Source organism: Camelus dromedarius, chromosome X (genome assembly GCF_036321535.1).
Source record: "Camelus dromedarius isolate mCamDro1 chromosome X, mCamDro1.pat, whole genome shotgun sequence".
In the NCBI taxonomy this organism is placed as follows: Eukaryota; Metazoa; Chordata; class Mammalia; order Artiodactyla; family Camelidae; genus Camelus; species Camelus dromedarius.
In genome coordinates this window covers 59,671,418-59,676,389 of record NC_087472.1, presented here as the reverse complement: position 1 = coordinate 59,676,389, position 4,972 = coordinate 59,671,418, and the positions used below count along the sequence as shown (strand labels likewise).

Genomic DNA, 4,972 nt, shown 5'->3' with positions numbered 1-4,972 from the left:
AGCTGAGTTCCGTGGGGGCGGGGCACGAAGGACAGCCCGCGGTGCTCAGCACGGCCCGTGACATCAAGTTCCATCACTCCAACACTCAGGAAGCTCTCCAGACGTGCTTTTTGCTGAGACTCTAGAATCCCTTTGCCTCTTTGGGCATCCACCCAGCCTTGACTCCCTTGTGCTCACCACACGCTGGCCCCGCACTGGGGGCTCTCCCTTCCGTGGGCCTCAAAGTGCGCTCTGTGTAGGGGACACTGTATCAGCTCCAAAGGAAGCAGTCGGTAGAAATGACAAATGCACTCGTGTGCACTCTGGGGTTCTGGGCCTGGCCCCCGAGATGGTCCCCAGGCCCTCTACCCATCCCACGTTTCCCTGCACATCCCCACCCAGCTGGCCAGGAAGCGCACCCACGCTGGCGTGACGGGTCCCCTCTGGCCTGGTTCTGTAGCTTTCTCTGCCCGTGACCCATGCACAGGATGATGATCACCAGCACACGGAGGCCACAGGCAAGTCAAGGGACCGCCCTGAGCCAGTGACCACTTGGGGCCATCCTGAGATTCTGGTCTTGACCTGACCTTTGCCCTTTTTCAAACTGTGTTATTTGGGGCTGCTGCCAAGTGAGTGGGGTGGCCAGGCCAGGGCACCAACCTGTTGCAGCCAGAAGCACCATGGAGGGATGTGCTACATCTCCTCTTACCTGCTGGCCACTCTCGGGAGCAATGCCTCCCCCAGCACCAAGGACATCAAGAAGATCCTGGACAGCGTGGGCATCGAGGCGGGTGACAACCAGCTCAACAAGGTTATCAGTGAGTTGAACGGACAGAACATTGAGGATGTCATTGTCCAGGGTGTCAGAAAGCTGGCCAGCATGCCTGCTGGCAGGGCTGTGGCCGTCTCTGCTGCCCTAGGATCTGCAGCTCCTGCTGTGGTTCTGCCCCACCCACAGCAGAGAAGAAAGAGAAGAATGAGGAGTAGGGGGAGTCCATGTGGATGACACAGGGTTTGGACTGTTTGACTAGAGTCCCACCCCCTGCAAATAAAACCCCTTTCATGTAAAAAAAAAAAATTGTGTTATTTGGGTTTTTGTTTTTCAGTTGAAGAAGCTTGTTACATATTTCGGATATTAGCCCTTTATCAGATGTATGATTTGCAAATATTTTCTCTCATTCCATAGGTTGCTTTCTAACCTGGTTGACTGTCTCCTTTGCAAAGCAGAAACTTTTTAGATTAATGTACATAGTCCCATTTGCTTATTTTTGCATTTGCTTTTGGTGTCATATTCAAGGAATCCTAGCCAAGACCAATGTATGAATGTTTTCCCCCAGGTTTTTTAAACTTTATTTAGTTTACAATACCATATTTTAAAAACTGAAGTATAGTTGATGTACAATATTATATGTTACAGGTATACAATATAGCGATTCACAATTTTTAAAGGTTAGGGTATAGTTATTATAAAATATTGGCTATATTCCCCATGTTGTACAATACATCCTTGTAGCTTATTTTATGCCTGATAGTTTGTACTCTTAATCCTCCACCTTCATCTTGTCCCTCCCCCTTCCTTCTCCCCATTGGTAACCACCAGTTCCTTGTCTACATCTGTGATTCTGGTTTTTTTTTTTTTTTTTTTTTTTTTGTTATATTCACCAGTTTGTTGTGTTTTTTTTTTTTTTAGATTCCACATGTAAGTAATATCTTACAGTATTTGTCTTTCTCCGTCTGACTCATTTCACTTAGCATAATGCCCTCCAAGTCCATCCATGCTGTACACCAGAAACTAATAAAACATTTTAAATCAACTGTACTTCTATTAAAAAGCAAGCAAGCAAACAAACAACCCACTAAAATATGGGCAGAAGAACTGAACAGACATTTTTCCAAAAGAGGAAATGCAGATGGCCAACAGGCACATGAAAAGCTGCTCAACATCACCGGCATCAGGGAAATGCAAATCAAAACCACAATGAGACACCATCTTACACCTGTCAGAATGGCCATCACCAAATTACAAATGTTGGCAAGGAGGTGGAGAAAAGGGAACCCCTGTATACTGTTGGTGGAAATGTAAATTGGTGTAGCCACCATGGAAAACAATATGGAGGTTTCTCAAAGTCCCCAAAACAGAATGACCACATGGCCCAGCAATTCCATTCCTGGGCATATACTTGAGAAAAGAAAAAACATTAATTCAAAAAGATACATACACCCCGCTATTAACAGCAGCACTATTTACAATCGCCAAGACATGGAAGCATTCTAAGTGCACATCAATAGATGAATGGATAAAGAAGATACAGCATATATATGCAATGGAATACAACTCACTCACACAAAAGGGTATTTTGTCATTTGCAGCCCTTCATTCACTGTTTTTTTCCTTTCACTTCAAAAGTCAGAATTTCATAGCTGGCATAAACATTCCCATAGCATCAAAAACAACAAAATACCTAGAAATAAACCTAACCAAGAAGGTTATCTATACTCTGAAAACTGTAAAACACAGATGAAGGAAATTGAAGATGATACAAAGAAATGGAAAGTTATCTTGCGCTCTTGGATTGGAAGAATCAACATTATCAAACTGGCCATACTACCCAAAGCAATCTACAGAACCAAAGCAACCCCTGTCAAAATACTCAAGACACTCTTCACAGAACTAGAACAAACAATTCCAAAATTTATATGGAACCATAAAAGACCCTGAATTGCCAAAGCAATCTTTTGTAGGTCTTTTTTTCCTCTTTCTTCTTTTTGTTCTCTTTTCTTGTGGTTTGATGACTAGAGAAGTTCCTTTAACATTTGCTGTAAAGCTGGTTTGGTGGTGCTGAATTCTTGTAGCTTTTGTTTATCTGCTTTTGATTTCTTTATCAAATCTGAACAAGAGCCTTGCTGGATAAGTATTCTTGGTTGTTTTTTCCTTTCATTACTGTAAATATATCAAGCCATTCCCTTCTGGCCTGTAGAATTTCTCCTGAAAAATCAGCTGATAACCTTATGGAGTTCCCTTGTATGTTATTTGTTGCTTTTCTCTTGCTGATTTTAACATTTTCTCCTTATTCTTAATTTTTGTCAATTTGATTACTACATGCCTTGGTGTGTTCCTCTTTGGGTTGATCCTGTGTGGAACTCTGTGTGCTTCCTGGACTTGGGTGACTGTTTCCTTTCCCAAGATGGGGAAGTTTTCAGTTATTATCTCTCCAAAAATTTTCTCAGGTCCTTTCTCTCTCTCTTCTCTTTCTGGGACCCTTATAATGTGAATATTAGTGTGCTTCATGTTGTCCCAGAGTTCTCTTAAACTATCCTCATTTCTTTTCATTCTTTTTTCTTCTCTTCTGCAGTGGTGATATCCACTAATTTGTCTTCTATCTGACTGATCCGTTCTTCTGCCTCATTTAATCTATTCTTGCTTCCTTCTAGTGTGATATTCATTTCAGTAATTTTATTCTTCAACTTTGGGTGTTCTTTATATTTTCCAACTCTTTGCTAAAAACTTCACTCTGTGCGTCTATACTCCTCTTGAGTTCTCTGGACATCTTGGCCATCGTTATTTTAAACTCTTTCTCAGATAAATTGCCTATCTGCTCATCACTTATTTCTTCTTCTGGGATTTTATCTTGTGCCTTGGCCTAGGAGATATTCCATTGCGGCTTCATATTGTCTATCTTTCTGTTTGTATTTTTATGTAGGTTAGTTATGTTTCTGGACCTTGGAGAGGTGGCCCCCGGTGGAGACATTCTATGCATCCCAGCAGTGCACTCCTCTCTTGTCACCCAAGGGCCTGGGTCCAGCCAATCCCAGTGTAGAGTCTGGCCTGTGTCTGTGGATTCCTTCCTCAGGCTTGGGATTGTTGTTTTCTTATTTCTGGTATCTGCCCCTGGTGGATGAGGCTGGACTAGAGGCTTAAGCAGGTTTCCTGGCTGGTGGAGTCGTTGCCTGCTCACTGCTGGGTGAAGCTTGGCCCTGGTCCTCTGGTGGGTAGGGCCCTGGCTAGGAGCCTGTCCAGGAGCCTGTCCAGGGGCAGTTTAGGGTTCAAGTCTGCTGATGGGTGGGGCTGAGTTCCTACCTAGTATGTTGTTTGGCCTGAGGTTTCCCAGCCCTTTAGCCTACAGGCTGTTGGGTGGGGGCTAGGTCTTCAAGTTAATGATCCAGTCAAGATGTCAGCCTCTAGGAAAGCGCATGTAGATGAACACTCCCGGAATGTCTGCCACCAGCTTTTATGTCCCCTGGGTGAGCTGTAGCCATCCCCTACCTCCCCAGGAGACCTTCCAAAACTAGCAGGCAGGTCTGGCCCAGGTTCCTATTAAATCACTGCCTCTGCCCTTGGAACTGGAGCACGTGAGATTCTTGATACGCTTCCCAAAAGAATGAAGTCTCTGTCCCGTGGGGCTTCCGGAGTTAAGGCCCACTGGCCTTCAAAACCACATATCCTGGGGTCTCCTCCAACCACTGCTGGAACCTTGGCCTGGGGAGCCTAATGTGGGGCTCAGAACTCTCACTCCTGTGTGAGGGCCTCTGTGACTTAATTATTCTTCACCTTGTGGGTTGCCCACCAGGGGTAATGGGGCCTGATTATACTGCGAGCAAGCCACTCCTCCCATCCTGCTGTGGTTCCCTCTTTATGTTTCAAGTTGCAGAAGATCTTTTTTGCTAGGTTCCAGTCTTTTTTTGATGGTTGTTTAGCAGTCAGTTGTGGTTTTGTTCTCCCCTAGGTTTTCTTCTAAGTGTTTCATAGTTCCAGATCTCATGTTTAAGCCTTTAAATCATTTTAATTTGATTTTAGTGTATGGTATAAGATAAGGGTCCAATTTCATTATTTTGCATTTGGATATACAGCTTTCCATTTACCATTTTTGAAGAGACTATACTTTCTCCATTGTGTATTCTTGCCACTACTGTCAAACATCACTTGACTATTTTTTACATAGGTATAGTTTTGGCTTCTCATCTTGTTCTATTGCTATTTATGTAAGTCCTTCTA

At 43.8% G+C, this 4,972-nt stretch overlaps 1 pseudogene; it reads left to right on the top strand.

The window, feature by feature from the left end:
- Window positions 1–667: 667 nt before the first annotated feature.
- LOC105106138 (large ribosomal subunit protein P2-like) lies at window positions 668–1,010 on the top strand (annotated as a pseudogene).
- The last annotated feature ends 3,962 nt before the right edge of the window (window positions 1,011–4,972 follow it).